Below are 27,761 nucleotides of genomic sequence, written 5' to 3'. Positions count from 1 at the left end.
TACATTTATTATATTGTGGTCTTTCAGAATAAATATCTTATTAAACAATTAAATATGTGCTCATAGATCTTATAGAATCTTCTGTATATTGGAATACTGAATGAGAGCCTTCTCATGCCATAACACATCTTATAAAGAGTTATATGCATTTTCTTCAACCTGTTTCCTGATCAGATAGTATTTATTTATTTGTTGCATTTGTATCCCACATTTTCCCACCTATTTGCAGGCTCAATGTGGCTTACATTATTCCGTAATGGTGATCGCCATTTCTGGAATGAGAAATACAAAGAGGTATTGCATTAAAGTTCATAAGTGACAGAGTAAGATAAGTGTAGAGAATTCATGTTCGGAATGAGAAATAGAGTGGTATTGCATTAAAATTCATTAGTGACAAAGTAACTGGAGTAGTCAAGTATAGAGAGTTCTGTTTTGTCCATTTCTGGTATGTTTCGTTGTCTGGTGTTTAGGGTAGATTATTGTGGTATGCCTTATTGAACAGGTTGATTTTTAGTGATTTTCGGAAGTTAGGTCGTGCATTGTTTTTATGGCGTTTGGTAGTGCATTCCATAGCTGCGACCCTCAGGGGGAGGAATGCTGGCTTCGGCCTAACCCCTGGTAAGCCTTTCCTCAGTTGAGAGGTGCCCAGCTCTACCACCGGCTGCCTTTCAGGTGCTATGGAGGACTTGCAGCTCATCTGCATATCCTTACAGCCTTCTCCGGGGTGACACCCAGGTCCACTCCGATCCACTCAGGGCCTCCGCTCTAGGTGCCCAGCGCTCCCACCAGGTGCTGTGGAGGACTTGCAGCCCTTCTGCATTTCCTCACAGCTGTATCCGGGGTGACTCCAGTTCCACCCCGATCTTCCCAGGGCCTTCGCTCCAAGTGCACAGAGTTTCCAGGTGCTTTTTGGCTAGGATCAGGCGACCCTCAGGGGGAGGAATGCTGGCTTCGGCCTAACCCCTGGTAAGCCTTTCCTCAGCTGAGAGGTGCCCAGCTCTACCACCGGCTGCCTTTCAGGTGTTGTGGAGGACTTGCAGCTCATCTGCATATCCTTACAGCCTTCTCTGGGGTGACACCCAGGTCCACTCCGATCCACTCAGGGCCTCTAGGTGCTGCGTGCCGGGGCATTTTTCTCTTTGTATCTAATCTTTTTCCAGTTGCTAAAGTACCTTAATCGTTCATGGCCCCTATTCACATTCTCTTCTTAGCTCTGTCCCTTCCTAATCTTTTCCTTCACCCCCTACCTCTCTCCGCTACAGGAACTCACTTCCCATCCATTGACTTCATCATCTCACCTTCTCTCCTACCCTCTTCCTCCCTCTTGGCTTTTAATCTCCGTCTCTTTCTTCCCTCCATTTTGCCTTCCCCATTCCACCTAAATACCTCTCGCCTTCGACGCCTTTGTGGCCACACCTCTCCTACTCTCCTCCGCTCTCTTTTACTCCTTCTCTTACTCTCAGCTGGTGACATCAATCCCAATCCTGGCCCTCCTCACCAACTATTATCCAAACTCTACAGATCTCACCGTGACCTCTTTAACCTCATCTCTATTCCTCTACTCCCCTCCTCTTCTCTGCCCTTCTCTTGCGCCCTATGGAATGCCCGCTCTATCTGTAACAAACTCCCCTATATCCAGGACCTCTTTATCTCACGTCACCTCCATCTGCTCGCCATAACAGAAACCTGGCTCTGCCCTGATGACTCTGCTTCAGTCGCAGCCCTGTGCCATGGCGGTTATCTATTTTCACATACTCCTCGCCCTGCTGGCCGTGGGGGTGGTGTTGGACTACTTCTCTCTCCCTCCTCCAGATTTCAACCCCTTCTTCCACCTCAATCTCACTGTTTTTCCTCCTTTGAAGTCCACTCTATCCGCCTTATCTCTCCTCTGCCTCTTCGAATAGCGGTCATTTATCGTCCCCCTGATAAGTCCCTTTCATCCTTTCTCAGTGACTTTGACGCCTGGCTTGCCTTCTTCCATGATCCTTCCTCCCCCTCTCTCATCCTTGGTGACTTTTATATTCCTGCTAATGATCCTTCCAACTCTTATATTTCCAAGTTACTCGCTTTAACGTCCTCCTTTAATCTCCAACTATGCTCCACCTCCCCCACTCATCAAAATGGTCACTGTCTTGATCTCATCTTCTCCTCCAACTGTTCACCTTCTAGTTTTCTTGCCTCTGATCTTCCCTCCTCTGATCACCATCTTATAACTTTCACACTTAAATCTCCCCCCTCCCAGTCCCGTCCTATCTTATCTAATTTATCTAGGAATCTTCACGATATTGACCCTTCATCTCTATCCTCCCATGTTTCAAACCTCCTCTCTACTGTGGCACCATCCACGTCTGTCAACGAGGCTGTTTCTTCTTACAACAATACTCTATCCTCTGCCTTAGACACTCTTGCACCTTTGATGACCCGCCCTGTAAGGCATACAAAACCCCAACCTTGGCTGACTTCTAATATCCGCTACCTACGTTCCTGTACCCGCTCTGCCGAACGCCTCTGGTGGAAATCTCGGGCCCTTGCTGATTTCTTACACTTTAAGTTCATGCTGACCTCCTTCCAATCTGCTCTTTTACGTGCCAAACAGGACTATTATATCCAACTGACCAACTCTCTTCGCTCTAATCCTCGACTTCTCTTCACCACATTGAACTCTCTCCTCAAGGTGCCCCCTCCCCCAACTCCCCCTTCATTATCTCCTCAGACCCTTGCTGAATTCTTTCACAACAAGGTTCAAAAGATAAACCTTGCTTTCTCTACCTCACCACCTCTCCCCTCCACTAGTCCGTTCCCCTCTCTCTCCTTCCCTTTCCTCCTTTCCTGAAGTTACTATTGAGGAAACTACACTTCTCCTTTCTTCCTCAAAATGTACCACCTGTTCCTCTGATCCCATTCCCACCCACCTTCTTAATGCCATCTCTCCTGCTCTTATTCCTTTTATCTGTCACATTCTCAACCTCTCACTTTTCACTGCGACTGTCCCTGCTGCCTTTAAACATGCTGTGGTCACACCTTTCCTTAAGAAGCCTTCACTCGACCCTACTTGTCCCTCTAATTACCGACCCATCTCCCTCCTTCCTTTTCTCTCCAAATTACTTGAGCGTGCTGTTCACCGCCGCTGCCTTGATTTTCTCTTCTCACATGCTATTCTTGACCCACTACAATCTGGTTTTCGCCCTCTCCACTCAACCGAAACTGCGCTTACTAAATTCTCCAATGACCTATTACTGGCTAAATCCAGAGGTCAATATTCCATCCTCATTCTTCTTGATCTTTCCGCTGCTTTTGACACTGTCGATCACAGCATACTTCTCGATACCCTGTCCTCACTTGGATTCCAGGGCTCTGTCCTTTCCTGGTTCTCTTCCTACCTCTCCCTCCGCACCTTTAGTGTTCACTCTGGTGGATCCTCTTCTACTTCTATCCCTCTGCCTGTCGGCGTACCTCAGGGTTCTGTTCTTGGTCCCCTCCTCTTTTCTATCTACACTTCTTCCCTTGGTTCATTAATCTCATCCCATGGCTTTTCCTACCATCTCTATGCTGATGACTCCCAAATCTACCTTTCTACCCCTGATATCTCACCTTGCATCCAAACCAAAGTTTCAGCGTGCTTGTCTGACATTGCTGTCTGGATGTCTCAACGCCACCTGAAATTAAATATGACCAACACCGAGCTTCTCATTTTCCCCCCCAAACCCACCTCCCCGCTCCCCCCGTTTTCTATTTCTGTTGATGGCTCTCTCATTCTCCTTGTCTCCTCAGCTCGAAACCTTGGGGTCATCTTTGACTCTTCTCTCTCCTTCTCTGCTCATATCCAGCAGATTGCCAAGACCTGTCGTTTCTTTCTTTACAACATCCGTAAAATCCGCCCCTTTCTTTCCGAGCACTCTACCAAAACCCTCATCCACACCCATGTCACCTCTCGTTTAGACTACTGCAATCTGCTTCTTGCTGGCCTCCCACTTAGTCACCTCTCCCCTCTCCAGTCGGTTTAAAACTCTGCTGCCCGTCTCATCTTCTGCCAGGGTCGCTTTACTCATACTACCCCTCTTCTCAAGACCCTTCACTGGCTCCCTATCCGTTTTCGCATCCTGTTCAAACTTCTTCTACTAACCTATAAATGTACTCACTCTGCTGCTCCCCAGTATCTCTCCACACTCGTCCTTCCCTACACCCCTTCCCGTGCACTCCGCTCCATGGATAAATCCTTCTTATCTGTTCCCTTCTCCACTACTGCCAACTCCAGACTTCGCACCTTCTGTCTCGCTGCACCCTACGCCTGGAATAAACTTCCTGAGCCCCTACATCTTGCCCCATCCTTGGCCACCTTTAAATCTAGACTGAAAGCCCATCTCTTTAACATTGCTTTTGACTCGTAACCACTTGTAACAACTCGCCTCCACCTCTCCTCCTTCCTGTACACATTAATTGATTTGATTACTTTATTTTTTGTCTATTGGATTGTAAGCTCTTTGAGCAGGGACTGTCTTTCTTCTATGTTTGTGCAGCGCTGCGTACGCCTTGTAGCGCTATAGAAATGCTAAATAGTAGTAGTAGTAGTTGCGTGCTTATGTAGGAGAAGCTGGATGCATATGTTAATTTATATTTTAGTCCTTTGCAGCTGGGGTACTGGAGATTCAGGAATGTGCGTGCTGACCTTTTTGTGTTCCTGGTTGGTAAGTCTGTGTTAGGCTTCTCTTGGAAGCACTGGGTTGTGAGCCCTTGGACCACTGCCGTGGAGCGGAAGTGGCAGGCAAAATCACCTCCAAACCAGGGACAAGGCAAAACAGGACTGGAACCCCGGACTGGAGTTGCAGCAGAGGCAACAGCTGGAACAGGCAGAGCAGAAACAGCTAGACTTCACCTGCGCTTGACCGCCGTTCCCGAGGAGTTGAACCCCTGGGTGCAGGCGGCCGGGAGTATTTTCAGGACAGGGCAGGAACTGGATACCAACAGGAAACACACGGGATCTAGAATACCCAAGGGAGGCTAGGCAGAATATTAGACTAGGACCCTCAAACAAATACCACACTAGGTAGAAAGCAGACAGGGTTGAAATCAAGACAGGGGTTCAGGGCTATGGCTGGAGCTCCAGTAACGGAGAAGTACAGGCAGAGAACAGGACTATGGCTGAAGCTCCAGTAGCTAGAAATACTGGCAGGGAGCAGGGTTATGGCTCTCTTTGTCAGGAAAACAATAATGGGAAGGTGAGCGATGGAATCTGTGGGATTCTTTGAAAGTGGTTCTCCATGGCGCGCTCATTAAATGGGGGACTCGGAAGAAACAGCGGAGGGGCAAGCATTCCCCGTTTTTGCACCAGTGATTGTTAGATTTGGAAACCAGACATAAATGCACGCAGGACACGCAGGTCTTATCTGAATTGCATCAGGTGCGGTTGGAACTGCATGACATTCAAATGGCGGATGTCAATTTTTATAGGACTCAACTTTAACGGTTTTTTGAGTTTGGGAATGTCAGGTGCTATGCTGGCTTGTTACCTGCGGGCCCTGCTTGCAGAAGCAAATATTCAGAAGATAAAAGTGAGGGGAGGAGAGTGGTGTTATACAGATCAAGCTATCTAATCCTGTTTTCTTCAGTATTATAAGGAGCTGTATCAGAGGGAGATTGGAGAGCAGCCCATAGATATAGCCAGGTACTTAGATTCAGTAAATCTTTCCCATCTTTCTGCAGCTGATCAGAGCCAATGAGATGAACCCATTACACTGGGGGAAGTAATAAGGGTTATTTGTGCTCTTAAACTGGTGAAAGTCCCAGGGCTGGATGGTTATATGGGACAGTTTTATAAACCTTTGCTGGGGAATTTGGGGGGGGGGGGGGGCTCTTAGTGAGAGTTGGTAATGGGGTTTTGGAAGGGACTCCCCTGCTACAGTCTTGGTCAGAGGCAGGGGTGACAGTATTATTAAAATTGGGGAAAGATCCTTGGCAGCGCATGTGTTCTGAGGTAAAAATAAAAAAGGCTTCTGTGGATGTGCCTATAAAGTTCTTGTTCAGTGGTATTATACCTCGGTTCAGATGGGTTGTATAGACCTATTTCGCTTCTGAATGTGGATGCAAAAATACTAGCTAAAGTTCTGGCCATTAGTTTGGCTCTGGTTCTGCCAGGCCATTTTCCATGTTGACCAATCAGGCTTCACTGCTCGTAGACAGGTGGGGGATAATATTCCCCGCACTCTGCATTTGCTCTGGAAGGCTCAGCGATCCTGGGAGAAAGTAGCCTTGTTGGCTATAGATGCAGAGAAGGCTTTTCACCAGGTGAGTCTGATATTTGCTACCTAGGGATTCAGTTGCCTAGAGATTTGTCCCAGTTTTATGACCTTAATTACTTGGGAATTGTTCACCAGATTTGAGGGGTCTTGGGGCGGTGGCATGGCTTATGGTTATCTTGGTGGGGTAAAATTGTAGTTATTAAGATAAACATTCTTCCCAAACTTTTGTACCATTTCCAGACTCTTCCTTTAAGTACCCCTAAGAAGGTATTCCAGCAGTTATGGTTTTTTTTTTCATGTTATCTGGAATGGAAAGTTCCCATGTTTGGCTAAAAAGGTACTTTGGAGAGAACAAGATTGAGGACGGAGGGCTGTTCCCAATTTTTTCTGGTATTATTTAGCTGCACAGTTGCAAATGCTATTAGACTGGTCAATGGGGTGATTGAAACTGGCGGTACAGATGAAGCAGGGCTATTTTATTCCACTTCCACTCCAGCACCTGCTCTGGATGTTGTTGGTACCTAAATAGTCTTGTCACATCATGGCCAGTCCATTTGTGTGGCATTTATTAGCAGTGTGGGGGGATTGGGGGGACAAATGGGGAGGATATACACCTTGGTGCCCAAGAGTTTGGAGCCTCAATTTTTAATGGGGACCTTTAGGAAGGCACTTGGGCACTGGGAGAAGTTGGTATTGGGACTCTTTAGAGATGTGCTGGGGGGGGGGGGGGGGAGCTGGTCCTGTTCGGGGAGTTGCAAAAGCACCATGGTTACCATCTGGAGACTTTCTCTCTCTCGCATGCAATTGCAACATTTTATGGCGTCCCTGGGGGGGGGGGGGGGGGGGGGTTAGGGAGAATCCAATGGGAAGGGAACATTTTGGAAAATTTATGGTTTACACCACGGAAGGTTCCTCAACCAATATCTGTGTTATACTGTTACCTCGGGGGGAGGGGGGGGGGGGGGGGGTGATCAGGGGAAACTTACATTTATGACTCTGTAAAAACAGCCCAAATCCTCTTCACACTGAGTTGGAATGGCAGCGCATGTGTTCTGAGGTTAAAATAAAAGGCCTCTGTGTATGTGCCTACAAAGTTCTTGTTCGGTGGTATTATACCTCGGTTCAGATGGACCACTCAGGTCTTTTATTTGCTGTCACTTACAATGTTATGTTATTTACATAAAATGTTTTCTACTGTATCTGATCGATGTTGGTTTACTAGTGGGGACTTTTCTGCATATTTGGTGGCACTGTGGTTTTGATTCATTCTTTTTGGATAAGGATAATGCAGGCTTTATCTGGGGCTCTTCAGGAGGACTTACGGGTTACCCCTCAATGTTGCTTACTGGGGCTTTCTAATGACTGGATCTATCGTTGGGAAAGTAAACTATGCTGCTTGGGACTGGCGGTATCTCATTGGAAATGGAGAAGTACCCCTCTTTTGTCTGACTGGACACAGTATTTGTGTACCCTGATCAAGCTGGAAGGTCTCATGGACAAAAGAAGGGGATGTTATGCATGGCATCGTCTGGACTTTTTAAGGATTCAAGAGTGGATCTCCAATTTCTGGGGTTGAGGGATGGGGGGGGGGGGGGGGGGGAGAATAATGCTGAAAGTACCTTGAAGGAACAAGGTGCTCTAGTCGAATGTGGGGGACTTTTTGAGGCTAGGGAGGGTAAGGGAGAGCAAGGTTGTGGGCTTTATGTACAGTTTGACATGATAACTGTAGAGTTTGGTGTGGGTGGGATTGCTTCTAATTGGGTTGATTGGGTCAACTGTTAGAGTATGGCATTTACATTTTATTATATGTTTTCATTTGTTGTGGTGAGTGTTGGAGTTCTAATAAAAATGTACTGATTTGAAAAAAAATTCCCTTAGTGACCCTAGTTCCTGCAGCAGACCAGATGGGCTCTCCCTGCTGGTTGAGTATCCCTGAGATTAGAGATGGAATCTAAAGGCGCCATAGCTAGAAGCTAGTACATCGACCATTACCAAAGGTCAGCAGGCACTGGGAGGCAGTTGAGCAGAATTGACTCTGGATCGGGTATCTGTAAATGCATCTTGCCAGAACACACCTGAAGGGTAGTCATTGGCTCATCACGGCACTGGGAACTGAAGTTACTAATTGGGTTTACAACTCATGCAGGATGCTGAACCTGGTGTAGTAATAAAAAGGGCACCAAGGGTTTGAGCAGTCGAGAAAAATACAAAAAGGCAAATCCCAACAAATGTGCACAAGCTGGAGTTGGAATCGAAGTCAACAGCTGTATGGTAACAATCACTTTATTAGGAAAAAAAGAACATAACCCTACAGGGCCACTTTTCAGCTAACACGCCAATAGTTTATCATCGGTGACAGCAGGTGGGTGGGAGGAAGGGAGATGGAGAAATCCCAAATCGGGAAGCCACATATTTTCCAAAACGAATTGATTTGAATCGTGAATTGGACAGCACTAGTTGTGACCATCCGCCAGCACGTGGAGCTAGAGAGCTCTGAGTTATGCCTCATAAGCTCCTGTGCTTAGCAGTTTTGGAGGCCGTATCTTGCTAAGGATGTAAAAAGAATTGAAGCAGTGCAAAGAAAAGCTACGAGAATGGTATGGGATTGTGTTACAAGATGTATGAGGAGAGACTTGCAGACCTGAACATGTATACCCTGGAGGAAAGGAGAAACAGGGGTGATATGATACAGACATTCAAATATTTGAAAGGTATTAATCTGCAAATGAACCTTTTCCGGAGATGGGAAGGCAGTAGAACTAGAGGAAATGAAATTAGATTGAAGGGGGGGCAGACTCAAGAAAAATGTCAGGAAGTATTTTTTCACGGAGAGAGTGGTGGAGATGAAAACGGTAACGGAATTCAAACATGCGTGGGATAAACATAAAGGAATCCTGTTCAGAAGGAATGGATCCTCAGCTTACCCGAGATTGGGTGGCAGAGCCGGTGGTGGGAGGCGGGGGCTGGTGCTGAGCAGTCTTCTACGGTCTGTGCCATGAAAATGGCAGATACAAATCAAGGTAAGGTATACACAAAAAGTAGCACATATGAGTTTACCTTGTTGGGCAGACCTGACGGACCGTGCAGGTCTTTTTCTGCCGTCATCTACTATGTTACTATCCAGCTTATTTTCGATGGAGAAGGGCGGCCATCTTCCGACACAAATCGGGAGATGGGCGCCCTTCTACTAAGGGCGGCCAAATCAGTATAATCGAAAGCAGATTTTGGCCATCCTTAACTGCATTCCGCCGTAGGGACGGCCAAAGTTCAAGGGGGCGCGTCGGCAGTGTACCGAAGGCGGGATGGGGGCGTGGTTAAGAGATGGCCGTCGGCTGATAATGGAAAAAAGAAGGGCGGCCCTGACGAGCATTTGGCCGACTTTACTTGGTCCCTTTTTGTTCACGACTAAGCCTTGAAAAGGTGCCCGAACTGACCAGATGACCATCGGAGGGAATTGGGGATCACCTCCCCTTACTCCCCCAGTGGTCACCAACCCCCTCCCACTCAAAAAAAATTTTAAAACATTTTTTGCCAGCCTGTATGCCAGCCTCAAATGTCATATCCAGCTCCATCACAGCACTATGCAGGTCCCTGGAGCAGTTTTTTAGTGGGTACTGCAGTGCACTTCAGGCAGGCAGACCCAGGCCCATCCGCCCCTGCCTGTTACACTTGTGGTGGTAAATGGGAGCCCTCCAAAACACACCAGAAACCCACTGTACCCACATGTAGGTGCCCCCTTTACCCTTTGAGGGCTATGGTACTGTTGTACAGTTGTGGGGAGTGGGTTTTGGGGGGGGGGGGGGTTTGGGGTGCTCAGCACCCAAGGTAAGGGAGCTATGCACCTGGGAGCAATTTGTGAAATCCACGGCGGAGCCCCCTAGGGTGCCCGGTTGTTGTCCTGACATGTGAGGGGGGATCAGTGTAATAGGAATGCTGGCTCCTCCCACGACCAAATGGCTTGGATTTGGTCATTTTTGAGATGGCCGGCCTCGGTTTCCATTATCGGCGAAAACCAAAGCCGGCCATCTCTAAGTTCGGCAATCTCAACATTTCGGTCGACCTAAATGTTGAGATTTGGCCAGCCCCGACCGTATTATGAAAACGGAAGATGGACACCCATCTTGTTCGATAATACGGTTGGCTCCGCCCCTTTCCAGGGCCGTCCCCAGAGATGGGCGCCCCGTTCAATTATGCCCCTCTATGTAATCAAGCCAGTATTCATTAACAAAGCAAAGAAACAGAGTGATTTCCAGAGAAAAAACTCCAGCCTCTAGATAGAAAAAACTATGAAATAGAGGGCAAAGCTCGTACCTTAGAAATGGAACCAGAATAATACAAACACCCGAAATTCCATAGAACATGGAGAAACCAAACAATCACAGAAGAGCGGGCTCTGGACTGGTGTTTTGGGATTAAAGAACAGAAAATGATCAGGTAATTAACTACTTTTTCCTTCCATTACATCCCAAGGATCAGTCCAGACAAATGGGATGTACAAAAGCAATCCTTAAGAGGGGAGGGATTGCGATATCCCTGCAGTGAGAACTGTGGCCCTGAAGGAAGCATCTGCTCGAGCAAACACATCCAAACAGTAATGCTTAACAAAAGAATGAGAAGACCACTACATTGCTGACCAACAGAACTCTGCCACCGAAACTGCCCTAGACTCTGCTAAAGAAGTCGTCAAAGACCTAGTAGAATGAGCCTTGATGTGCATGGGAGATCTATCCCTCAGAATGTATGTTGAAGAAACAGCCTCCTTAAGCCATCAAATCACTGTCACTTTGGAGGCCGGTAAACCCTTCCAGGGTCCCGCAAACAGGACAAAAAATTATCAGACCACCTGAAATAGTTGGTAGCGGTAAGATCGTGCTTTACATCCAACAGTTGCAGGGAAGCGCATTCTGCAGAATAGACCTCCCTGGAAAAAGAAGGAAGAAACACACAGTCTGATCGACATGAAAAGGAGATACAATCTTCGGCAAAAAGAATGGAACTGTCCGTATGGAAATTCCCAAGTCAGAAAAAAGGGATCCCTGCAAGAGAGAGCTTGAAGCTCTGAAACTCTCTGTGCCGATGAAATGGCAACTAGAAATACTGCCTGTAAAGTAGGATCTTTGATAGTTGCCGAATGAAAGGGCTCAAAGGGGGCCAACTGAAGAGCCTTAAGAACCACTTGAAGACTCCACTATTGCAAAGAGGGGGATGCAGAAGAGTGACTCCCTTGAAGAATTGCACTATGTCAGGGTGAGCAACCAATGAGACATTCTGTATCTTGCTTCTATGACACAACAACGCAGCCACCTGAACCTTGAGCGAATTGAGAACCAAGCCTTTTCTGAATCCCTCCTAAGGAAGGATAAAATTTGAGACAAGGAAGCACAAAATGGAGAAACACGATTCTGTGCAGACCAGCTCTCAAAAGTTTCGGGCTTGCAGCAAGGTAGTAATAACATCATCCACGTAGCCCTTCTTCCTCAATCGTGCCTCAAGAGCCAGGCAGTAAGATCAAAGCGGAAGGAATCCTCCATAAGTACTGGACCTTGGTGCAATAAGCCCGTCTGTGGAGGAACAGTCAACCGAGGAGCGATTTGAAGACAGATGAAGTCCGCATACCAAGGATGTGTGGGCCAGTCTGGAGCTACAAGAATGACCTTCCTGGGATGAGGCGCAATCCTGTGCAATGTCCTTCCGACGAGAGGCCACGGAGGAAACATGTAAATGAAAAGAGCCAGTCTCTTGACCTCCAAGGCACTGAAGCCCCATAATCTTCCTACAGCACAATTGCTCTCAAAAAGAACCGCAGTGGTTTTTTTTTTTAAGATAGAGGCAACGGGGGAGCAGGGAGAGACCTAGAACACTAGGTTTACACCTGAGGCACAGGATATTCTCAACCCCAAACTCAACTGAACCTGCAAGCAGGACGGGGGGGGGGGGGGGGCACACAGAAGTCACAACAGCACTCAGGAGCTGCTATCTCATCTGCTGGAGATACAGAATACTGGCTTGGTTGCTAAGCGCAGCAGCTTATGAGGCACAACTCATTAGAGTTCTCTATTTCCACTTGCTGGAGAAAGATCACATGATCCTTGGGATGTAACAGAATAAGCATTTCCTGTCCAATTGGCATTCAGATACTATAAACTTTCAAAGAAAGGGAAAAATGAAACTTCAATTTTCAAATTAGTCACAAGATGGTAGTGTTGCGTAAAACATCAACGAGCAGCAGAGACTTTAGTTAAACAAAGACAAACGAGACAGAGACTGATTCAGAACAGAGAAAAGACAAAAGACAGAGAAGATAGTGAGCAGTTAAATAAGCCCAAAGAGTTATGGACAGCACACAGTTACACAGAACAAAGTGGGGAAATCCCCTCATTGAGCTAAAAAGCAAATTACAGACTGACTGACTCAGTAAAGCAATATAAAATTGTGTTCTAACCACATACCGCAAGCTATAAAACAACTGCACTGCCTCCTGGGTACAAGCAAAGCAAAAGTAAAAGCCTAACTCAATCCAAAAGCCTAAAAAAAAAAAGGGATGGCAGTCAGTGCAAGTTGTCTTCTGGAACAAAGGAATTGAGTGTATTCCTGGCCAATGCAGCAAATTGTAGATTCTGGAGAAAAAATCCTCAATGATAATGAAATAAAGAACTTTAGACTAGAAAGTCAGTCATGTAATTCTTGGACACACAGAATCTCTCTAAATCCGATTCCATTTGAAATACAAATAGCAAAGCTCCTCTTTTTATACACAAAATATTGGCTGGCTAACTGGCTAAATTAAGATGATAAATGGCTTTAAGAAAAAGACTAGAGAATCAGGATACAGATATTCTGCTTATATCAAAGATGTCCAAACTTTAAAGATACATGATTGGCATTATAACCTTAAAGATATATCATTGGCATCACAAGGCACAAAGAAAAATACACAGCAAATTCTTCATGTACAGCGAATGTTCAAAAATGTAATCTAAACAAATGTCTGGCTGTTGCTAATTATCATATGTAGAACTATCAAGCCTTTGAAATATTTGTCAAGTTACAATGATGAATAACCTTGAGAAATAGCATTTCTAAAAAGGGACATGATATAGATATCCCTATAATCAGATACTACAACAGCTGGGAATTCTCTGGTTGCTTCTCAGGAGGAACATCTGTATCCTTGAAACAAGCATGATGTGCAAAATAAAAACGTTTTCTGTTTCATAATATATTTATTTCCTTTTTTTTTCCTGTTTAATAATTTTTTTAATGAGATTGCTTTAAATTCTTATTTCACGGCAATCTACAAAAAGTTTTTTTGGCAATACAAGTAGCTTTATTGGATTGTTTATATAAGTTTGTCATATCTCTATATAAGATTCGTCTTGATATTTTCTCCTTAACCATATTTGATGCAACCACATATTTGTATAATTAAACATGAATCTAGGTATATAAGAACTTATATTATAGTTTTTTTGTCCTATTAGTTTTTCAATATATTTATAAGCATATTAACATTTTGATGAATTTAAGATTTGTTCTAAATTTTAATAATATACATCCTTTACACATTATTAATCTAATTAATCTTTTATATATGTCATCCATATATTTATTGTGCTTTGCTTACCAACACCTTAAAGTTTTAGAATCATTGATGTGTTGATTTATTTTATATGTGTATATCCATATTCTACTGTTTTATGCGTTTGATAACTACAGACATCTTTTTAGAAACTTGTATCTGAAAACTCAAATTATACTCTGTCTGTTTACAATTTTTCAGAATCATTGATGTATTGTTTTATTCTGTATGTGTGCATACGTATTCCATTGTTTTATGTGTTTTATAACTATAGACATCTTTTAAGAAACATGTATTTATTTTTTATTTTTGTTACATTTGTACCCCGTGCTTTCCCACTCATGGCAGGCTCAATGCGGCGTACATGGGGCAATGGAGGGTTAAGTGACTTGCCCAGAGTCACAAGGAGCTGCCTGTGCCTGAAGTGGGAATCGAACTCAGTTCCTCAGTTCCCCAGGACCAAAGTCCACCACCCTAACCACTAGGCTACTCCTCCACTCAAATTATATTTTATGTCTATGTTTATATTTTTGTTTTAAATATTTTTTAGACTCCTGAGGCAGGTCTATGGCTGAAACACAGTACTGTGTCGAGTGTACAATAAAGTATACTCCTTTACACATCATCATAGTCTCAACGTCCTGAAGTCATTGGTTCACTTCCCACTTCTTTTTGTGCATCTATAACCCCGTGGGATTTAGTGTTCATCCACTCAGTGGAGAGCCTGCCCCACAATGAATATACTGCATACTGCTTCCATTGTATGCAAATCGATCTTAAGCATAGTCGCTGTAGAAATTTTAAAAACTCGACTGCCCACCCCTGCTCCAGGCTTACTGAATTGTCAATAGTGTCCCCTCAGATTTAGCAACTCCGTCATGTAGTTTCCTATGTTTTCCTTTAGAACAAGTTTCTTTGAATTGTGGAATTTCGCTCCCTCCATTTTCATAGTACACTGAAAAGCACTGTCACTAGAGCATTATTTTGTCTTTTCTTACGCTATACTTTGTTTTCTTTGTGTGCTGTGCTATCCCACGTATGTTACTTGAAAAAATTCTGTTAAAAATTGGATTAAAAATAAAGGAAAAAATACCCACAGTGGAGCCTAAAGCATCTCACACATCCCCTCTGGAACAGCTTCTCAAATGCTACCATCCCTTCACTCACATTGTTGCTATTGCAAACAAAATCAATCACCCACTAATTCAAATAAGCAGGAAAATCAAGGGTCAGATGAAATGATATCAGGCTCTGTGACAGCTTGGGTGAAAAATAAGACATGTGAGTTTCCAAAACAGCAAACACAGATCTATGTGCTGGAAAACATGTATATGTTCTGAAATACCTACATACACTTCTATGTGCTGACACAGACATTTATGTAGCCATGTTCCCTCCGCTGATATTATCCACATTCATTTTTGTCTAACGGATGTTACTGCTGCACATAAGCAGTGCACACACATCCATTCCTCCATGTATTTTAACAGGCTCTATATGTCTGTAGATCCTGTTCTAAAATACTAGCAAAACTCATGTCCCAACCTGGATGTATACATGTATTTTATAATACATCAACAACTCAGCCTCCATTCTGTCTAAAACTCCGCCCCTGTGAACACCTACAGACAGGTCATGTAAACATACACACATACATTCCATATGTATACTCTTTATGGATGTGATTGCACAATTTTATAAATCCCTTTCCACATTTAAAATATGTTTTCTAAAGCTATCTCTTTAAATTTACAACTTAGAAAAAAACAACCCAACATCTAATCTAGGACAGTGGTTTTCAACCTTTCTTCTTGTTGTGACTCACTATGACAGGCCATGTTTATGTGTGTAACCCACTGAATGCTGCAAGCTACAGCTGAACAGAAGAGCCCAGATAGCATTTAATCATAGTTAAAAGTGATGCAAGGCAAATATAAACTGTTCTTAACAAAATTTACTTTATGAGCTGTTATTGAATAAAAGCTATAAAATTTTATTTTTCTCACAAAAATAATCTGATACTGATGTGCCTCATTGTTTACCATTCAATCACATATTGAAAAACTAATTCTCACTAAACTTACAGTCAACATCAAGAATACAGCATTTCCAGGCTGGGCTGGTGGCAGCAGTGATTGTGGTGGAAGCATAGCTAGGTTCTGGATGCAGTAATGATGATTGCCAGTGAGGATGAAGAGGGAATCAATCTTGAATATTTCCACCTTGGGCTGGAGGCAACAGTGGAGGAGTAGCCACGTGGTTAGTGCAGCAGACTTTGATCCTGGGGAACTGGGTTTGATTCCCACTGCAGCTCCCTGTGATTCTGAGCAAGTCACTTAACCCTCCATTGCCCCAAGTACAAATAAGTACCTGTATACACTATGAATGTATACTATGAATGTAGTTGCAAAAACCACAGAAAGGCGGTATATCAAGTCCCATTCCCATTTGGAATGTAGAGGAAGCAGAATTAGAGAACAGTTATATGGATTTAAAATACCTAGCTGTGTGCTTTGAATTCTCCCCAGCCTGCAGGCACATTTATTTCTTAACGAAATCATGGGCTTGGTATCTATTTCAAATTTTTGGTGAAACTTCCCAGCTCTTTTGACACACTGGTACAGAATCACTGATCTAGGGCAGTGTTCCCAAGTCCTGTCCTGGAGTACCCCCTGCCAGTCAGGTTTTCAGGATATCCACAATGAATATGCATGAAAGAGATTTGCATATAATGGAGGCAGTGCCTGCAAATCAAGTTCATGCATATTCATTGTGGATATATGTGTTAATGTGTATGTGTTAATCTCTCTCATTCTGCTTAAAAACAAATAAGGCAAATCACTAACCTGTAACCTCAAGCATTTAATATGGTGTGTCTTTGTAGCTTTCCATGATTCTTTCATATGTGTGAAGAGCCTAGTGTGCTATGCACCCTCAGCCTGCCAGTGAGATTTCATTATTTTAGTTTTTTCTGTATAGCATTCTTCAGTGGGTTGTTAGACTTTTAAGCACCATTTCCCCATCACTGGAAACACAATTATTTTTGGCATGTGGAAAACTTCATCTAGAATGTCCTAACACAAGTAGAGTGTGTATGAACAACTTGAAAAGCTAAAGCTGGACAAAGCCATGGGACCGGATGGGATCCACCCTAGGATATTGAGGGAGCTCAGAGAGGTTCTGGCGGGGTCCTCTTAAAGATTTGTTTAATATATCCTTGCAGACAGGAGAGATTCCGAGGGATTGGAGAACAGCGGATGTGGTCCCTCTTCACAAAAGTGGTGATAGGGAAGAAGCTGGAAACTACAGGCCGGTAAGCCTCACTTTGGTTATTGGAAAAGTAATGGAAACGATGCTGAAGGAAAGGATAGTGAATTTCCTGGAAGCCAATAAGTTGCAAGATCTGAGACAACATGGTTTTACCAAAGGGAAATCGTGCCAAACGAATCTCATTGAATTCTTTGATTGGGTGACAGGAGAATTGAATCAGGGACGAGCTAGGGACGTAATCTACTTAGATTTCAGCAAAGCTTTTGACACTGTTCCCCACAGGAGGCTCTTAAATAAACTGGATGGGCTGAAGATAGGACCCGAAGTGGTGAACTGGATTAGGAACTGGTTGACGGACAGACACCAGAGGGTGGTGATGAATGGAATTCGCCTGGAGGAGGGAAAGGTGAGTAGTGGAGTGCCTCAAGGATCGGTGCTGGGGCCGATTCTGTTCAATATATTTGTGAGTGACATTGCCGAAGGGTTAGAAGGTAAAGTTTGCCTATTTGCGGATGATACTAAGATCTGTAACAGAGTGGACACCCCGGAGGGAGTGGAAAACATGAAAAAGGATCTGAAAAAGCTAGAAGAATGGTCAAAGGTTTGGCAATTAAAATTCAATGCAAAGAAATGCAAAGTGATGCAATTAGGGAATAGAAATCCACGGGAGACATATGTGTTAGGCGGGGAGAGGGATCTTGGGGTGATAGTATCTGAGGATTTGAAGGCGACGAAACAGTGTGACAAGGCGGTGGCCGTAGCTAGAAGGTTGTTAGGCTGTATAGAGAGATGTGACCAGCAGAAGAAAGGGGGTTTTGATGCCCCTGTATAAGTCGTTGGTGAGGCCCCACCCGGAGTATTGTGTTCAGTTTTGGAGGACGTATCTTGTTAAGGATGTAAAAAGAATTGAAGCAGTGCAAAGAAAAGCTACGAGAATGGTATGGGATTTGCGTTACAAGACGTATGAGGAGAGACTTGCTGACCTAAACATGTATACTCTGGAAGAAAGGAGAAACAGGGGTGATACGATACAGACGTTCAAATATTTGAAAGGTATTAATCTGCAAACGAACCTTTTCCGTAGATGGGAAGGCGGTAGAACAAGAGGACATGATATGAGATTGAAGGGAGGTAGACTCAAGAAAAATGTCAGGAAGTATTTTTTCACGGAGAGAGTAGTGGATGCTTGGAATGCCCTCCCGCGGGAGGTGGTGGAAACGAAAACAGTAACGGAATTCAAACATGCGTGGGATAAACATAAAGGAATCCTGTTCAGAAGGAATGGATCCTAAGGAGCTTAGCCGAGATTGGGTGGCAGAGCCGGTGGCGGGAATGGTGCTGGGCAGACTTATACGGTCTGTGCCAGAACCGGTGGTGGGAGGCGGGGCTTGTGGTTCGGAGGCGGGATAGTGCTGGGCAGACTTATACGGTCTGTTCCCTGAAAAGGACAGGTACAAATCAAGGTAAGGTATACACAAAAAGTAGCACATATGAGTTTATCTTGTTGGGCAGACTGGATGGACCGTGCAGGTCTTTTTCTGCTGTCATCTACTATGTTACTATGATATCCTGAAAACCTGACTGGCAAGGGGTAATCCAGGACCAGACTTGGGAAACACTGATCTAGGGAGTTAGGACTGACATTTGTTTATATGGAAACCAAAAAGAAGAGACATTTTGTGAAAATTACAGCAGAAACAGACCAGGTGCTGTTAACATTTGCTCTGCTCCAAAGGTTTGTTAATTAGAAAAATAAGCATCCAGGAAACTTTTATTGGATCTTTAAATTAGATCATATTTTACATAATCATAACAAAAAATAACATATTTTACCACACATATAGTAACAGCAGAAAGGTATATTTGAAAATATTAAAAAATAAACTTCAAACAATACTTACAACAGATAAATAATATTTATAGGGTATAAGGTCCAGCAAAAAAAAAAGAATACAAAAAACACCAAAACAAAACCATAAAACAAAATAAAAAAATCATTCACAGATACATACCCGTTCAAGGAAACTCAAGCAACTAATTTGTTGCTACTAATTGGGTTTCACCAGGTAATTGTGACCTGGATTGGCCATTGTTGGAAGCAGGATACGGGCTGGATGGTCCACTGGTCTGACCCAGTATGGCTTTTCTTACATTCTTAACTCCTTATAATGCTCAGATACATAGGGGGCAATTTTATAAATAAGGCATTAACACTTTTGTACCAAATACACACAAGATTAGACTACCAGCATATAGACATGGAAATGCCAAACTTTCAGCTACAAGCTATTCTATTAAAATGTGCCTAAAGACAATGTGCTTAGTTGGAAGGCATGTACATGGGTGTAACATGGGCAGGGTGCAGTTACAAATGTAAATTATAGAATACTTCATTTTACATACTTGTTTCAGCAATTTAGGTGTGAGCATGCTGTTGCGCTGGTATTTTAGAAAGAAAAGTAGGCACCTTTATAAAATAGGCGTGCTGTTATAAAATTGCCCTCACAGTGTATTATAGGGCGCTTTTACAAAGCGGCGGTAGGACTATCGTGCTTGTAGTGTGCGCCAAATTGACACTACCGCCTGGATAGCGCGCCCACCCGGTGGTAATTTTGAATTTGGCACACAGTTTCCCACAGTAGAAAATATTTTTCTATTTTCTATTGCAGGGTGCATCCCAGCAGTAATTGGCAGCACAGCCACATTGGTGCATACTGCATAAGTACTGCGCATGCGCCCTTACCTCTAGGTCAATGGGTGGCGGTAAGGACTCAGGCAGTAAACAGTCGTGCGCTACTTTTAATTTCAACGCACAAGCATTTACTGCCCCCGTTTTAAAAAAAGCCTTTTTTCCCCAGCTGTGGTAAAAAATGGCCCAGTGTGCACCAAAAACATGCACCACACTACCGCAGGCCACTTTTTACCACAGCTTAGTAAAAGGACCTCTATGTTCTTGAGCAGATGAAGGTTTCTGATGTTCTAATGAGTTAAAGAACTTCCCAACTATTTTAGTTCACTCTGTGGTAAAACTCTGAACAAACACAGCTGATCTGCTAAGATATGTAGATTGCAATTCATACAGAAAACTTAGGGCTCCTTTTACTAAGGCGTACTAAACAATAAGACGCCCATAGGAATACAATGAGGCATATTTTCAAAGCACTTAGCCTTCCAAAGTTCCACAGAAACCTATGGAACTTTGGAAGGCTAAGTGCTTTGAAAATATGCCTCAATGGGCGTCTTATTTAGTGCTTGCTAATCATTAGCCTTAGTAAAAGGGCCCCTTAATTCTATAGCACCTCCAGAAACAGATGATTTTTCCCACTGACAAAGGTGTACTTTACTTTCACTTGTGGATTCATAGCTCTGATGGGATAAGACAGAGAATTTAGGAAACAACATGATCAAGTTAGAATTTATATGGCTTTTACCATCACCCATCTGTTCAAAGAACATATGTGAAGAATTATCCAGAACCAAAAATGACATTTACACCACAAAAAACATTAGCTAAACCCAAAATTAGTAAACATTTGTCAAGGAAACTTCTTTACGTTGTAATTCAAATCCCTAGTTTCTTTTAAAACAGGTTTGTACCCCAAAACAACTATTATGCTACAACATGGCTGAATGGGTCATTGCTGATTTTCTAAACTGGGGCTGTATATATTTCTCTGAGGCTGGTTTAAAAAGGATTTTTCCTAAGGTTACTTTACTGAAGGCTCTTATATATGAGTAAATGGTCAGGAGATGAGGATAACTAATTTTAGACTTTCTCAAATATTATACTTGGAAAATATATGACCTCTTTCACCATGCAGCAATGTAATATTTGGTTTGAGATACAAAAGACCTTGTTTTTTTCTAGCTTTTAATTCTACTCTGCCTTCTTTTTTCATCCTTCCTATTTGTTTTTCTAAACCACATTTGTCATCAACAGCTGCTAAAAAAAAAAATCTATTTCATAAGCAAGTCTTTCTTAAGGGTTTTGCAACAATAAAAACTCCATAGGTGTTATATTGGTCTTACATTCCAAATAATCCCAGCTCAGAAACACAAATCAATAAGCAATAACTTAATAAACCTTAATTTATAAAATTACCCCAGTTACCAGTAAGATTACATTTATAACATGTACCAGAACAGATACATTACACCAATTGCACATACAGTCTCTGCAGTTGTTCTTATATGAACAAATGAACACAGTTAAAAACTGCCATACACTAGCAAATATTCACAAATGCTTTCACATAACATTAAATTCCTTATCTGTCAATGACACTGGCCAACCAACTTCAGTATTCTGTGCCTTCATAAGAGAATTACTTCTAAAGAACAGGTAAACTTGAACAGGTACCCTGTAGAAAACAAGGGCTCTTACCACTGTACAGAGTCATTTGTATGAATACAAATTCTCAGAAAAGGAATTACTAGATACATTATGTGTAGGGGCAATATGTACAACTTCAACAAAGATTTCATCTTGGGTTCTTCTTGTGCTGCTTTTTATTAATTATTTACCTCCAGTTCTTTTTGTCCAGTCAAATATATATTAAACCTGCAGATCATTTTTATGGCATCCTTTGAAGCTAATGTCTTAATTGCTCTTGAACTGCTGATAGTAGCAGAAGTCCAGAGAAAAATCCCACTATGCACAGCAACCTTTTCAGAAGAGTAGGATTATCCTTCGGAACCATAATTTGTGCCAGATCATTGGTGATCTGAGAAATTTCATGTGCCACACACACAAAGATAAAAGTGCTCACGATAATGTTGAGCATTGGGTTTCCGGGAATGAGCACCAAAATCCCCTTTGTATCAGCTGCCAGCCAGATGTGGTACTGGCAAATAAAGAGCTATAATACAAAACAAAAGAAAAAAAAAAGTGTATGGTTTTGTATCATGTTCTAATACTGAAATAAGACATAACAATGATTTCTGAAACAGATAGTTACTTCTTAACACAGAGACAGAAAATTACTTGAATTCCAAAAAGCTAATATAAATAAGATATTATTACTAAACTGTCATAGATTGATATCCACTTTCAGCGAAGAAACAGCATGAATGTACAAGATAAGGAGTATATATCTGCAGCTTTTTAAAAATGTCAAACCAAGAATTATAGAGTATCAATAGATATGAAATTTGCAGATTCTCTACAACAAAAGATTAATTATACAGTATAGTGCATATAATAGAGGTAATTTTATAACACAGCACCTATGTCCGAAAAGGTGTCCATTATAAAGGCAATTTAGGTGCCTATCAGGCTTATTTTCGAAAGAGAAGGGCGCCCATCTTTCGACACAAATCGGGAGACGGGAGTCCTTCTCTCAGGGTCGCTCAAATCGGCATAATCGAAAGCCGATTTTGGGCGTCCCCAACTGCTTCCCGTCGCAGGGATGACCAAAGGTCCCGGGGGCGTGTCAGACGTGTAGCGAAGGCGGGACTGTGGTATGCCTAACAGAAGGGCGTCCTCAAGTGATAATGGAAAAAAGAAGGGTGTCCCTGAAGAACACTTGGCCGACTTTACTTGGTCCTTTTTTTTTTTACGACCAAGCCACAAAAATGCGCCCTAAATGACCAGATGACCACAGTGGTCACTAACCACCTTCCCACCCTGAAAACTTTAAAAACTTTTGACTTTTTTTTTTTTAAGAGTATGGGTGAAGGACCTCCTTCGCTATGCCTCCATCCCTGCAACTACAGTTGAGGACATCCTTCACTATTTATTTAGATTTTGCGCACACTTTTTTCAGTAGTAGCTCAAGGTGAGTTACACTGGATATTTCTATGCCTCCGTCCCTGCAACGGCAGTTGAGGACATCCAAAATGTGGATGTTTGAGAGAAGGACGTCCATGCCTGCTATGCCTCTGACACCCCCTTTATTTATTTGGATTTTGGATCACAAGTAGCAACAGTGGGATTTGAACCGGCCACCTCTGGATTGCAAGACCAGTGGTCTAACCACTAGGCCACTCCTCCACTCCACTCCCTTGAAATTTGGCCATCCCTGTGGGGGGGGGGGGCCAATGAGGACGTCCAAAATGTTTGAAAGAAGGATGTCCACGCCTTCGTTATGCCTCCGCTGACACATACATACCTCTCCCCCCAGGGACCTGCATAAGTAAGTAACTTGCGTCAGACGAGGGCGGGCCAGGGAGGAAAGGAGGGAAGTCCGAAGGGAAGCAATCAGCTGTTGCTTGTGAGGGCCTGGCCCGGTGGCAGACAGAGTGGGGAGCGGTGGCGATGACCTCAGGGGGGCGGGGCCACGGGGGTGCAGAGGATGGCAGGGAGGCCAGGGCTGCGGGAAGCTGTCATTTCAATGCAGGGGGGAGTGGCGGCAGCAACCTCGGGGGGGGGGGGGGGGGGGGGGCTGAGCTAAACGCGCTGTAAGAGACTTCCAGGTCTCTCAGCTGAGTGAAGCACGTCCATAAAGGACATCCCTGACAAGCACTTTTTCCCCCGATTTTTTTTTGTAATATTTATAGAAGTTTTTCAATCCCGCGCAGCCCCAATGACAAGTACATACCTCTCGTTAGATTTTCCAGCGTTAAGGCAATCGGAAAAGGTTAGTGTATCTCATTTCAATAGAGTTTCTACACAATTTGCTCATCTGCATTCCGTTTTCGTTAGCTGCTACCATCATCGGAAAATGGCTCGGAGAAGTCTTTAGTGCATGCCAGGGTTTACTACTTGCTCGTTAATGGCTCGTTAAGTTTAGTGCATCTGGCCCTTAGTGGGCACTTATTTGTGATGAACCATATTTACAGGTAGTTTAAAGCTTAAACCAAATGCATACAGAGTATAACTACTAAGGCTGGGTCAACCCAAAACAGGTTTTACATTCTTTGGATAGACTCTATTGATGGCCACCAGCGAGAAAAGCGCTGTGGTTATCAATGATGACAGTTTCCAGATTCATGGCTTATGATTGCAGGGTTCTGGAAGGCACTCTGGCCCAAGACTGTTGTTGAAATGACCAGATTAGCTGTTTTGGGGTTAAAAAAATATTCCTAAGCAGCTACAAATGAAGGCTCAAGGTATTAGACCTTAGTCTTGGCTCTGACTGAGCTGCAAACAAAGCAGCAGGAGAAAACTGCCAGGCCAATCCCAACCCTTTCATACAAATCTACCACTTACTCTGGCTCAGCTAGATTGTCTTGACAGCACAAGCTGGGTTGGTAAAAAAATGTCCCTATATAGTCACAAGCAAAATTTACAGGCAATGGGTTAGTCACAAGACAGCAGTAGGTGCATAATGCTGCACTGATGCCCAGATGATCAAAAGCAAATGTGGACGCTACTAGAATCTGTGTTTGCTCCCATCTGATGATCAGAGCTGGCTAGAACTAGGAGTGACCTAGTGGTTAGGGTGGTGGACTTTGGTCCTGGGGAACTGAGTTTGATTCCCACTTCAGGCACAGGCAGCTTAACCCTCCATTATCCCAGGTACAAATAAGTACCTGTATACAATATGTAAGCCGCATTGAGCCTGCCATGAGTGGGAAAGCGCGGGGTACAAATGTAATAACAAAAAACAACAAAACAACCACGAAATGCATGCTAAACAGGGAATTACCTATTCCTTCCCAATGCTCAGCAGGCAGTGTGCGAAACAAGGGCGCTGCTCCTGTGCCAAACCCTACGTCAGCTCAGGCTTCTCCATCCCAACCTGGAAAGATGACCCTCCCCTCCCCCAACACAGCACCGGACACCCCCAGCCTCCTGACAGAGCACCCAACATCCCCAGCCCCACGATACAGCACATGACACTTCCATGGTGGTCTAGTGCTCAACACCCCCCCCCCCCCCGACAGAGGCAAACCGGACACCCTCCCCCCCCCCCCTCGACAGAGAGGGCTCAGGGGCTAGAGGTACGGTGAACCTCCAGCCCCCCCCCCCCCGGTGGTCTAGCGCCCCTCTTAAGCCCTCCCCCCGATATACCTCTAATGACCAGGAGGGAGCAGCACTCCCTCCCTTCCTTCAGCACCGCCCTGTTCAGTGCATCCTGGGATGTGCTGGGGCTTCCCTAACATAAGGGAGTTTCTCCCTTTTATGGTAGGAAAGCCCCGCCCAGTGCACTGGGCAGGGCGTCACCATTTTGGAGGCAGCGTTGAAGGAATGCTACTCCCTCCTCGTCGTTAGAAGTACAATGGGGGGGGGGGGGGGGGGCTCAGGGGTGGCGTTGGACCTCCAGCTCCCGAGCCCTCTCTGTTGGGGGGGAGGGGTTGGGGGAGCGCTAGACCACCTGGGAAGTGTCAGGTACTTTGTCGGGGGGGGGGGGGGGGGGGGGGGGGGGTCAGACCCTGTGTCAGGGTGGGATTGGAGGTCTCCAGCCCTGTTTGACGGGTCCAGGCTTTTTTCTCACAATCCTCCTGCAGAAGTACCCCTATGATCAGAGCTAAAAGCATACTTAAATTTGCATGCTATTAACTCTCCCTTAGACTATTGCAACTTGCTTCTCACAGGTCTCCCACTTAACCATCTCTCTCCTCTTCAATCTGTTCAAAATTCTGCTGCACGACTAATATTCTGCCAGGGTCGTTATGCTCTTATTAGCCCTCTCCTCAAGTCACTTCACTGGCTTCCTATCCATTTCCGCATACAGTTCAAACTCCTCTTATTGACCTATAAGTGCATTCACTCTGCAGCTCCTCAGTACCTCTCCACTCTCATCTCTCCCTACATTCCTCCCCGGGAACTCCATTCACTGGGTAAATCTCTCTTATCTGCACCCTTCTCCTCCACTGCTAACTCCAGACGCCGTTCCTTTTATCTTGCTGCATCATATGCCTGGAATAGACTTCCTGAGCCGGTACGTCAAGCTCCATCTCTGACCGTCTTCAAATCTAAGCTAAAAGCCCACCTTTTTGATGCTGCTTTTAACTCCTAACCCTTGTTCAGAACCCTTATTTTATCATCCTCACTTTAATATTCCCTTATCTCTTGTTTGTTCTGTCCTAATTCGATTGTAAGCTCTGTCGAGCAGGGACTTTCTCTTCATGTTCAAGTGTACAGCACTGCGTACATCTAGTATCGCTATAGAAATCAATGATAAGTAGTAGAAGTAGTGGCATTAATGCCTTGCGTTGTTCCAGTGCTAATTTTAGAGCGCTGTTTGGAACAGCGCGGGGCTTCTGATCATCTGCCTCTGAGATATTCCAGTGTATATTATATCAAGAACAGCTGCTAATTGCTTAATGAACTTTACTGGGCTGAAATTTAAAACAACGACACTGTATCTATCATCACTACAAGAAAAGATTAAAATAGATATTATGAATAGAACTTCTATCCCCTCTACTTTAAAAACAAATTAATTAGGTACACTTTTTTTTCCACTTCATACATACTCATATGATATTTACTTACCTCTAAAGAAATTTTTCCAAACCAAGCAAAAAAGGAGCTATATACAGAACGTGCATATCCAGGGATGTTCCTGATGAGGACAAATGCTAATATCTAAAAAGAGAAAAGAATGTTATTAAAGACAAAAGGCACCAAAGAAATCCTTACCTGGACTTAGTTAAAACTATTGATATTGTACAATTAAAGACTGACTTTGAAATTAATAAAGAGATTTAAGCATGACATTTGCAGATGCATTATGAACTGGCTGAAGAAACTACACTTCACAAATAATAAATATATATATTGTAATTAGTGGATAGGTGGGGTTTCATAAGATTCTGTGATGGGCGGTAGGGAATGACACCGGGATAAAGTTTGTCCCCGTCCCATTCCTTTGGGTTCTGGCCCTGTCCCCGCCCCATCCCCTTGAGCTCTGTTCTCATCTACAGAACCTCGAACACTTATGATTTTATATGTACATCTTTTTATTAAAGAATAAAAAGGAACAATATGCTGTGCAACTGTTGTTTATAAATCACAAACAGAAAATAATAATAAGGAACTATAATAACCCCCACTATCCTCTACCCTTCCAACCCAAAAAACAGCTGACTTCTACTACCCCAAGGAATCCTAACCACCCTGTTAAAATGTCCAGGGGTACAAAATACAACCCGTTCTGTATGCCCTAGTGGGGAAGAAATATGCCCTAAGAAGCACTGGTATGATTTTTTAATCTGTGGATGAATTAGTCATCAACAATCTCAGGATTCATTCTAGCTCTCCTGTCTTCCGTAATCCTTCCCGCAATAGAAGATGTCTTCTTAGAAGTGCTGTAGCTGGAATGTATAGGATCCCCCATGCAAACTTTGCTAATTGTGGCCAGCATATTTGCTTGTTTTTCCAAAAAAAATCAAAATATTGTTGCCTGCATCACTCAAACATAAGTAACAGTTCAGTTCATTAACAGGCATCAAAGTTGAAAATAACATGGGGACAAAGTTTGTCCCTGTCTCAGGCTCTGTCCCCAACCCTGCCCCGTCCCCGCAGTTACCGTGGGTCCCCGTCCACATGTCACTCTCTACTGGGCAGCATTACTCCTGAATTAAATAGGACTTCCCTATGAGAAAAGGCTAAAGTGGCTAGGGCTCTTTAGTTTGGAGAAGAGATGGTCGAGGGAAGATACGATTGAGGTTTATAAAATACTGAGTGGAGTGGAACAGGTAGACGTAAAATGGTAGTTTACTCTTTCCAAAAATACTAGGACTAAGGGTCATGTAGTGAAGCCACTAAGTAGTAAATTTAAAACAAA

The 27,761-nt window shown here is 43.7% G+C and overlaps 1 long non-coding RNA gene across 1 annotated transcript; it reads right to left on the bottom strand.

Annotated features, from left to right (window-relative positions):
- Positions 1 to 21,159: 21,159 nt before the first annotated feature.
- On the bottom strand, positions 21,160 to 26,628 carry LOC115468721. The gene is made up of 2 exons (XR_003941915.1): positions 26,468 to 26,628; positions 21,160 to 21,944 (listed from the first exon to the last, which is right to left on the bottom strand). It is a non-coding gene; the product is annotated as an uncharacterized LOC115468721 (long non-coding RNA).
- Between the last annotated feature and the right edge of the window lie 1,133 nt (positions 26,629 to 27,761).

This window comes from Microcaecilia unicolor, chromosome 1 (assembly GCF_901765095.1).
Source record: "Microcaecilia unicolor chromosome 1, aMicUni1.1, whole genome shotgun sequence".
Taxonomy (NCBI): Eukaryota; Metazoa; Chordata; class Amphibia; order Gymnophiona; family Siphonopidae; genus Microcaecilia; species Microcaecilia unicolor.
The sequence above is the reverse complement of the archived record's forward strand: the minus strand, read 5'-3'. Positions and strand labels throughout refer to the sequence as shown.